Source organism: Nicotiana attenuata, unplaced genomic scaffold (assembly GCF_001879085.1).
Source record: "Nicotiana attenuata strain UT unplaced genomic scaffold, NIATTr2, whole genome shotgun sequence".
Lineage (NCBI taxonomy): Eukaryota > Viridiplantae > Streptophyta > Magnoliopsida > Solanales > Solanaceae > Nicotiana > Nicotiana attenuata.
Window position 1 is genome coordinate 60,181 of NW_017672240.1, and position 11,501 is coordinate 71,681.

Below are 11,501 nucleotides of genomic sequence, written 5' to 3' on the forward strand. Positions count from 1 at the left end.
AACTGATAACCCAAGGTAACAATGGCAGTGAGGCCCAAGAAATTGGAGTCCATTCCTGTCCCTTTTCCTCTTCCAACCTCAACCCCAACTACCTTTGCCTTTCCAGAGAGTGCAATTGCCTCTCTAATCATATGCCACCTATTCTCATATGACTTAAGAGTCATACATATGCTTTAAGGGGGTGCTGCCACGTAGGGGTAGGGGGTGTTTTAACCTTTATCTACATATTAGGTAATTAGGTAGTGTCCCGTTATCCGGTAATTAATCAATTACCCGCATAATTAAGAATTATCTCAAATTACTTAAAATTCTACTTATTTTTAACACACTTTATATAACTTACTATCATGGTCATGTGGTACCATATGAAATAAATACATACACTATTATTTAAAACATCCATGTAAAAATACATATATTTTTTCAACTTCTAATTTTCCTAATCTCATATAAAGAGTACAAATTTTCGTACGCTTAATTCTTAAAATGGTAAAAAGATAACCTTCTTTTCTTGTGAAAAAATAATTTATATTAAAATAATAAACTTTGTAATTAGTTTACTGCCATATTTTTCTATAACATGTGTAGCTACTAATCTAATAAAATTGTTGATATAGTGGTCTAGGTACATTCCTAATAATCCAAATGGGACCTTGGCTGAGAGCAGCAACAATGTATGCATTTATTTTTTTCATCCTTCTTTATAATAAAGAATCAGTTTTTCTACCACCAAAGGATGTGGTGCAGTGGATGGGACCGCTCTTCCCTTAACCAGAGGTCTCGAGATCGAGCCCTGGGTATGGAAAAATCCTTGGTAGGGAGCGCTTTCCCCTTAAAAGGGGCCATACGAGGCGCGAATCCGGATATAATCAGGCTCCAATGCGGGTACCAGACACCGGGTGGGCAACCAAAAAAAAGAATCAATTTTTCTTGATTAACAGAAAAAATGTAGTTCCTTTTTTTTTTCGTGTTCTTTTTGTATATGTGAAATGCTAATTATCTAATGAAAATCATTCTTGATTAGTGTAGGCCTAGATGTTGGAGAAGTGAAGCAAAATTTGGGATCTACTAAAGAAAATCTTATTAATAAACTTTCTTTTATTATGTGTATAATTTACCATATCCGAAAGTAGTAATAATGGTAACTATCCAAAATTATACTTATAAAACTTTTACTAAATAACTCCACTTAAAAGAAAATACCACACTAACATACTATCTAACGATATTAAGGTTGTAAACTTACAGGGTCTCATAATAATGATAATGTCTTAAACCCTCTATAACCTCCTAATAGACATAATCCCTTCGAACTCATATAAATTACAACAACTCATCCTAATATTAAAATACGGGATGTAACAGTACCTTAAGTTGGTCTATCAACGAGTGGAGGAGGGTGACCACGTTTTCTCTTGTAATATTTTTGGCGGCCGCTGCTAACTTGGCGAGGCCGTCTGCCTCGATGTTTTGTGCTCGAGGTATCTGATCGAGTCGACATTCGTCGAATTCTGGTAGCAGTTTATGAATTTCTGCCTGGTACCTTTCTAGCCTCTGCTCTTTGATTTGGAAAGTCCCTGTGACTTGGTTGACAACGAGTTGTGAGTCGCATCTGAGGACGAATCGTCGCGCTCCGTATTTGAGAGCTAGCTTTAATCCTGCAATTACGGCCTCATACTCGGCCTCATTGTTAGTCATATCAGGGCACCATATGGATTGGTGGATGACTTCCCCTGTTGGGACCTCGAGTACGAGTCCTAGTCCAGATCCTGACGCGTTGGATGCGCCGTCAGTGTATAGGACCCATAGGTCGGGTAGATAGGGGGAGGTACGAGAAGTTTCTTGCTCGACCTCAGTCATTATTTTGGCACTGAATCAGCGACGAAGTCGGCGAGTACCTGCGATTTTATCGTTGTTCGCGACTGATAGGTTATATCGTGCTCGCTCAATTCTATGGCCCACTTGGCCGATCTCCCCGATAGCTTGAGTTTATGCAGGATGCTTCGTAGGGGAAAGGTTGTTACCACCGATATGGGGTGGCATTGAAAATAGGGTCTAAGCTTTCGTGAAGCTATAAACAATGCCAAGGCCAATTTTTCGAGGTGAGGGTACCTCGTTTCGGCATCGACCAGAGTTTTGCGAATATAATAGATTGGAGATTGCGTACCTTTATCTTCACGGACCAATACTGCACTACCACGTCCTCTGATAGGGCCAAGTATATCAGGAGGCGTTCGCCGGGTTTTGCTTTGGCGAGTAGTGGGGGAGAGGACAAGTACGCCTTTAGTTCTCTTAGGGCCTCGATGCATTCTGCATTCCACTGGAGCCCATTGTCCTTTTTGAGCACGTTGAAGAATTTGTGGCATCTGTCGGAGGATCGTGAAATGAACCTCAATAGGGCAGCTATGCAGCATGTCAATTTTTGCACCTGTTTCTTGCTGGTTAATACTTCAGGTATTCCCTCGATGGCCTTGATTTGGTCGGGGTTGACCTCAATGCCTCTTTGTGACACTAAAAAGCCGAGGAACTTGCTTGAAGTTACGCCGAAGGCACATTTTTGGGGGTTCAGCTTCATGCCGTACTGCCTTAGTATACCGAAGGCCTCTTTCAGCTGGTCGATGTGGTCTTCCTTCCTTTTTGATTTTGACCAACATGTCATCTATGTAAACTTCCATTGTCTTGCCGAGTTGGTCCTTGAACATCTTGGTGACCAACCTTTGATTAGTCACCCCTGCGTTCTTCAACCCGAAAGGCATGACTCTGTAACAGTACGTTCCTTGATGGGTGATGAAAGTAGTCTTTTCCTGGTCCTCCTCCTCCATGAGGATTTGGTTGTAACCTGAGTAGGCGTCTAAGAAGCTCAACAACTCGTGCCCTGCTATTCCGTCAATGTGCTGATCGATATAAGGCAATGGGAAGGAGTCTTTCGGGCAGGCCTTGTTTAGGTTCGTGAAATCCACGCACATCAGCCACTTCCCGTTTTTATTTTTCACCATGACTATGTTGGCGACCCATTGAGGGTATTTTGACTCTCGGATGGAGCCGTTAGCGAGTAACTTATCCACCTCATCGTTGACGCCTTCATTGATTGCGACATTGAATTTTCTTCTTACTTGTCGTACTGGAGGGTAAAGGGGATCGACGTTCAATTTGTGTGTGGCAACGTCTTTCGGGGTACCTGGCATATCTACGTGGGAAAAAGCAAACAGATCGGCGTTGTTAATTAAAAACTTATGAAATTTACCTGGCTCGGAGAGTTTATGACCTATGTAAGCCTTTTTGCTGTTGCCGCTGCTGTCTAATTGGACGGGGTCAAGATCTTCTACTGTTGACCCTGCGGCTTCCACGACGTTGGGGTCCTTGATAACGTCTTTTTGTTTGTTGAGTTCTGACCCCGACTTTGATAATGGCTATGCTTCTGAGTCTGTTCCTTTTTGCTGTTGAGTGTGTGTACAATCTTGGGCGATGCGGTAACACTCTTGGGCTGTGCGTTGTTCGCCTCTGAGGCTGAATATCCCCCATGGGGTAGGGAACTTGATTATTTGGTATAGGCTGGACGGGATGGCTCTCATGGCGTGTATCCGGGGTTGCCCTATTATGGCGTTGTAAGTTGTGTCTTGGTTCATAACGTGAAATGTTATTTCAAGGGTGACGCCTACGGCCAGAACGGGCATCGTTATTTCTCCCGAGGTTCGCTCAACTGCATTGTTAAAACCTGTTAGTGTAATGCAGCGTAGTACTATCTTATCCTTGAGTCGCATTTGTGCGAGAACTCGAGGGTGAATAATACACGCGCTGCTTCCGTCGTCTACCATTATTTTTTTTTACATCGGTATCTTAAATATGTAAAGTAATGACAAGAGCATCGAAATAAGGAAAAGTCAAACCGTTGGTATCTGACTTATCGAAGATGATACTTTCTCCGAGGTCGTCATACTGTTCGTGGGTGATTGATCGCTTCAGTTTATGTGTGGTGGTAAATTTTACGTGGTTGATTGCTGCTTCGTCGCCTCCATCGATGATCATTTGGATGGTACGGGCAGGCGAGGGTGGCTTTGGAGGGCCTTGGTGTTGTTCTCGTCCGCGACCGAAGTTGGCTCATCCTCGATCACTCATCAGCTCCCTCAGGTGCCCTTGGTGAAGCATGTTTACTACTTCTTTCCATAGGGCTATGCAGTCTTCGGTCTTATGGCCCCATTCCTGGTGGAGCTCACAGAGGACGTTCGACTTTTTGGTACTTGGGTCGGACTTCATCTTCTGTGGCCACTTCACCTTTGGGCCCGAGCTTCTCTAGTGCGTACACTATTTCTGAAGGGTAAACACAAAAATTGTGAGCAGATAAGAGTGGAGGCATACCTCGTTCGTTCCGCTGAGTTCCTGTATTCGGCCTGGAGGGTCCTTTCGCATGGCGAGGAGATGGTGGAATGGCTGTTATGACATAAAGTTGGCGTCTATCTCGGTTGAGGCGTGGACCTGACTGATCTCTTCGACCGTCATTGCGACGGTCTTTCCTTTGCTCTATTTGGACCGATGTTAACCGTGGGATTGGACCATTAAGGTCGTCCTCGTCTGTTCTCACCTCGGCGCAATAGGCGTTATGAATTTCTTCCCAAGTGGTAGGAGGGTATTTCATGAGTCTGCTTAATAGTTTTCTTGTCGCTCTTGACCCATTCCCGTTCAACCCATTTTGGAAAGCTGCCACTGCAATCCCTTCCAATACATTTGGTAAGCTCATTCTTACTCTGTTAAACCGAGCTAAAAAGTCCCTGAGACCCTCGCTAGGCGATTGCCTAACGGCGAATATTTTATTTACCTTGGCTTCCGCCTTCTTAGCCCCGGCGTGGGCGATGACGAACTTGTCGGGCATTTCCTCAAGCATTTGTTATAGATCGTGCTGGTAACTGTGAGTACCAGGTTAAGGCTCCCCAGGTTAAGGTCTCGCCAAACTTTTTCAGTAACGCTGATGGTACTTGCTCTTTTGAGAGGTCGTTGCCCTTTACTGTTGTAACGTAGTGAATGATGTGATCTTCGGGATCTGTCGTGCCGTCATATATCTTCAAATATGGTGGCATCTTGAAGGTTTTGGGTATGGCATGTGGGGCTGCCTCCTCACTGTATGGTTGTTCGATGAACCGGCCGACATCCCGTTTTGGAAGCAGTTTTGGGGTGCCCGGTATCTTATAGACCCTTTCTTGATGTTCCCTCATCTGGTCGCGGAGTTCTTTGTTCTCGTTTTCCATTTCTTCCATTTTCTTTAGAATGGATGTAAGTGCATCATTACCTGTGTCAACAACGGTGTGAGTGTTACCTGTTGGGAGAGCTGGTTGCTCGTTGGCGGTTGTTGTGATATCCGTCTGTCTGACGTTTCTATTTGCTCGTTGAGCGGATTTGTCGAGTATGTCGCTTAGAGTGCTCGTCATCCACGTCTCTAGTAGTTTTTTGATTGTTGGTGGTGCTTCCTTAGCTGTGGATGTGGAGGCTCCCCTTTCACGTGAAACGATTACACTTCCAAGAGGGGGAGGTGAGTCGATCCACCTGGGTGTAGCGCTCGGCATCGTGTTCTCTTTGATTCTCTGTCAACCTCGTTGATGGTGTTCAAGAGGTTGGCGGTGATGTCTACTACTGCTTTCAGTCTTTCGTCTCCTTTTCCTGCTATTGTTAGTTCGTGCAATCTAGGGAGAGATGAATGATGTTGTTGTTATTTTTTTTATCTAGAAAGAACTAAAATTTTAACTAGAAACTTTCCACAGACGGCGCCAAATTGTTTGACCAAAAAGTACTTAACTCTTTGCTAAACTAATTAATGATGAGATAGAGGATGAATCCTAGTTAAATATAATCAGATCTAGCTAGATAAAGAGCTTGGACTGATCCGTGGAGTCAGACAACTTTTAGGAATAACAAGAACCGGCAGGTGTTCAACGTTTATCAATGAATATTGTAATAAGAACATGCATTAAATGTAGACAATGACAATAAATGTAATAAAGAGTAATTTATCACCCAAATATTAGACGGTTTGGGTGAATCTCCTTCCTGACAGCAATGTGGAAATGTAGATGGATAAGGAATCTCCGAATCTTGAGAACAAGGAATGACTAATGTGAGTAAAAGCTATAGAGTCAATGAACAAGACAATGTTTGTATATTCTCTCAAGTCAACTCCTTACAAAGTGCTTATCAAGAAGTGAAGATCCCCTTTTTGCTTTCTATCTTTTCCTATTTATAAGGGATATCCCAAAGAAACCCTAAAAAGTACAACATAAGGAATATCCAAAGAAATATTTCTTGTAGCTATTTCTAAATCTATCCTACCGTTACTTCTTTACTTCATTTGCTCGTCCTTAGCAATAATCCTTCTGAAGACGACTCCTCGCTATTATGCCGTAGTCGACCTCGTCCTCGACCATGTTTGTCTGCAGTTATCATGCCGTCCAAATTTAGACCAATACAATTTTGCCAAAAAAGAAAAAGAAGAACTTCAACCCCACGTGACACTTTTTGGTTGGGCGTGGGCTTAAGAACCATCAAAATTAACAACGCTTTCTTCACGGTAACAAGGTAATAATCTCTGTTCCAAATATCCAGGGAAAAATTTACTGGCAAAAGTCAGTAACCTCCACTATTAAATACTGCTTGTTATTAATTATAACTAATAAATGCTACAGTAAGTACCAGTAGCCCACCACTACTTATCATTTGGGATAAGTAGAATAAATTCGACATTACAGTCTACATTGAAGGATAAATAAATCTAATCGTAACTTCCCTAAGCGTTATATACTCTCCTAAATGAAACGAATGATGAGTGATGTAACATTAATTCTGTTCTTTTACGAGTGTGGATGATTGCTTATTTGCTTACGTTATATGAGTCTACTTTCAGTATATTTAATTTCGAACACACGTATTCAACTCTACTGCTAAGAATATGAGGCAAAACCCAGAATTCTGTCCTCCACCAAAGGTAAAGAGAAAAATAAGAAAAACAAAATTTGGAACGACAATTGTGACAACCAGGTGCTTACAGATTTGGTTATAAGGATTACTATTTTCTTGAAAGAAAAAAAATCCGCGTTGTATCAGTTTATAGTTAATAAAGCAGGTTCTGAACTTAAACCTGAGTGGGAAAAAAAAAAAAAGCAGGTGTAAAATATTAAGCATGCACCATGGAGATGGCAATGGGGCAGCGCGGGACATGACAAATTACGGCGCGGGTTTTACCATAACCCGCAAAGAGTTCAATCCGCACCACCCCGCAACGCATAGCGAAACCCACCCCGCTCGTCCAGCATAAACCCGCGCCCCGCAAAGCAAAAAATTCCTTTTTTCATTTTTAAAGAGTAGTTTTTCTTTGAATTTTATTTTCTTAAAAAAATTACCAATGGACTATGGCATTCTTTTCTCTTTTTCTTGATCGTTCCAGCTATGCCAATAATGTATGTTGTCTACTATTAATATTATTAGAAAATATCTTTTAGCATATTACTTCATATGAGTAGTAATTTGATTACTGATTTAATTATATTAATCAATTTTAAATATATCTTCTTAAACCTAGTATACTACGTTCCTATCAGACAGAAGCATCGATATTAATTCTAATGATTAATAAGACGACACTAAATCTCATATATATTTTTTCTTTTTGAGAACTATGAATAAAGATAAAGTTGTCAAAGAGTACTGGTCAAGATATTTGTTCTTATCGAACGGTTAAAGAAACTTAAGGAAAACAACAAGGAGGAAAAAAAGCTTGAATTATTGATAATATCTGAATATGTTCTGATTCATAGTTAAAGACACATAAGTTTAAGTTTAAAGGAACAAGAAAATAGGAGAAGGTTAATGAACTAACAAAATCAAGAATAAAAATAAAAATATGAAGATGAGCAAGGAGAAATTTTGTAATACCAAATACCAATTGAGAAAGTGATGTTTGGCTTAAAGTATATATATTTTTATGTATATTGCCTCATATTTTATTCTTGTTTCGTGAATTTGGGATGTCAAATGCTATGAATTATATTAATTTGAAGTGTTTTTACGTGTAGGAATGATTCGGGAGCAAGTGGGGGCAAAACGTGCAAGAATTGAAGCTAAAACGGACAAAATCGGAAAAGAAGCCAGTTGGGCGCCACAGGCAGCGCCTGTGGAGCTTGGCGCCACCTGTGGCGCAGAAAACAGTATGAAATATTTTTGGGCGCTATGGAGGGCGCCTGGCGCCGGGCTGGGCGCCGGTTACGTGAAATTTCGTCCTAGTTTGCCCGGGACTCGATTTAGTCGGCCCTAAACCTATCCAACACGCATAAAAGCCATCCTAAAACCTATTTTGAAGGGAGAGACGCACTTGGGAGCAAAGATACACGCAAGAAACTTTGAGGAGCAAGAACAATTCGGAATTCTTCATCTTTTCCAGTATTTTCAATTAATCAAAACTTATGCAATTGTTTGATTACATTATGAGTGGCTAAACACCCATTGTTCTGGGGTTGTGATTTAGCCATGAATATTGTTGTTTGATATTAACTTAACCTTGATTATAATTCACCAACATATGGTTATTTCTTCAATTCTGTGTTTAATTGCTTAATTGTCTGGCCAGCAGTTAGGTTCTATTTACTATCTATGCTATGCTTGGGAAAGTCGTGTTTAGATTAGAGAAGAATTGAAGAGAGCATGATCTTAACCCTTAGAGGGAGCGGATTTATGGTTAGGATAGGAATATACCTAGTCATCATGCTTAATTAAATATCGTGATCTTAATGCGTTCTTAATAGATTGATTTCATAGGAATATAGGCGTTAATCTATTGAGAATAGGTGAGTAGTACTTCGGGAGAAGGCTATGAGAGCATTTATCGATTAATTAGCAACCATGAGTGAATTATATGAAAGGGAGAGTTAATTAGAACACAATACGATTGATGAATCGATCACAACCCTGGAATACTTGTCTCTACTGAATACACAACAATCAACTTGTTATTTGATAATTTAGTTATTATTTAGAATCGTAGTATAGTATAATCATATTTTCGGACTTTGGTTTTAGCTGGATTGAATAACAATTTTAGCAATTTAGTGAGTACTTTACACAAGTCTCTGTGGGTTCGACACTCAACTTATCATTATATTACTTGTCGATCACGTATACTTGCGTGTGCGTATGGGAGCAACAAGTTTTTGGCGCCGTTGCCGGGGACTTGAATATTAACTACTTGCTAGTTTTTGCTTTCTTTGTTTATTTCGTCTAGTCTAACGTTACTTGATTGTTGCTCAGATCTCAGGAACTTTGATCGAATGCGTAGGGTCTGAAGCCAGGACCGACTTCAAGGCTTTGATCCCGAACCTGGAGAACATTTCACAGGAGGTTGAGGGAAGCAAGGGACACGAATAATATTCAGGCACTTGTTCAATTTCCTGTGGACATGGCAGAGGAGCAACCCATGGCTGTTCAGGAGGTGGCGATGCCCAGCATTGCTAATGTCACCTCTAGTATAGTGAAGCCCAGGATCACTGGGCACTTTGAGCTGAAACAGAGCATGATCCAGCTGCTTCATGCAAACGGGCAATTTATGGGTCTTCCACACGAGGATCCACAACAGCATATTCTGAACTTCTTGGAGATTAGTGATACTTATATCACTAACGGGGTCACTCCAGATTATGTGAGGCTCACACTTTTTCCATTCTCTCTGTTGGGCGAGGCTAAGCGATGGCTAAAGGCAGAACCAGCTAATTCCATTACAACATGGAATGATTTGGCGAGAAAATTTCTAGCAAGGTTCTTCCCTTCAGGCAAAACTGCAAAGATCAGAAGTGAGATAGTTGCCTTCAAACAGAAAGCGGGAGAATCTTTATACTCGGCTTGGGAAAGGTTCAAGGGGCTACTCAGAGACTGTCCTCATCACAATCAGACGAATGAAGTGTTAGCTCACACTTTCATAGAAGGGCTACATTCTGAAACAAAGATCGTGGTAGATGCTACAGCTGGGGGTCAAGTGTTGGAGAAAAGCTTTGACGAGATATATGAATTATTGAACAAATTCTCCAAGAGAAATCCGGATTGGCAAGGAGAGATGGGCAAACACACAGTGCAAAAATCTGCAGGGGTTGTTGAGTTAGATGTCGTCTCAGCATTATCAGCACAGATTGCTACACTGACCAATCAAGTTAATCAGATGAACTTGAGTATCAACAAGCAACAAGTACAACCGGTACAACAGGTTCAAGCCTTTTGTGAAATATGTGGAGAGGGGCACACGAGCGACATATGCCCCGCAAACCCAGAGTCTGTCTGCTTTGTGGGTAATTCAAATAGGGGCCAAACAAGACAATATGGGAACACTTACAATCCCAACTGGAGGAACCACCCAAACTTCTCTTGGGGTGGAAACCAGGACACTCAGAATCAATACAAGCCTCAAGCACCTCAACAGCAATATAGACCACCTCAGGTTGAACAACAAGCGAGTTCTACAAGTCACCTTGAAGACATGTTGCAGAAAGTGATGGCTGAACAGCAAGCCCTCACCACAACAGTGAGAAATTTGGAGCGTCAAATGGGACAACTTGCTAGTACTCAAAACACTAGACCAGCTGGAGCTCTTCCAAGTGACACTGAAGCAAATCCTAGGGCGGCCCTTAATGCCGTGTCGTTGAGGAATGGGAGACAACTAGAGGAAGTTCTGTCTAAAAAGAGGAAACATGTGACTTTTAATGAGAGTCCAGCCATTGTAGAATGAACATCAGAGCCAGCTAAGGAGCCAGAGAAGCCATCTGGAGAGGCGGTGGCTGAGCAATCCCCACAATTGGTTGCAAGGCCACCACCTCCATTCCCTTAAAGATTGCAGAAATTACGAGATAATGCTAAAAGTTTCTTGATATCTTGAAGCAGGTGCAAATTAATATTCCATTGGTTGACATCTTACAAGAAGTACCCAAATATGCAAAGTACGTCAAGGATATTGTGGCGAATAAGAGGAGGCTGTCCGAGTTCGAGACTGTGGCACTCACTGAGGAGTGCAGTTCCGGAATTCAAGGCAAGTTACCTCAGAAATTGAAGGATCCAGGTAGTTTCACTGTCCAAATCTGGATTGGTAAACATGCTGTTGGGCGAGCTTTATGTGATCTTGGAGTAAGCATCAATTTGATGCCGCTATCTGTGTTCAGACAGTTGGGGTTGGGTGAGCCACGCCCAACAACAGTTATCTTACAGTTAGCTGATCGCTCCCTTGCTTATCCTGAGGGAGTGATTGAAGATGTCCTAGTTCAAGTGGGTTCCTTCATATTCCCTGATGATTTCATTATCTTGGATTACGAGCCTGATCATGAAGTCCCATTTATTTTGGGGCGTCCATTCTTAGCCTCGGGCCGAGCTATTATCGATGTCTGCGAAGGAAGGATGACAATGAGAGTGGGTGATCGAGTGGAGGTCTTCAATGTTTATAGAGCACTCAAGTTACCAGCCCACTATGAAGAGTTATCCATGATCTCTGT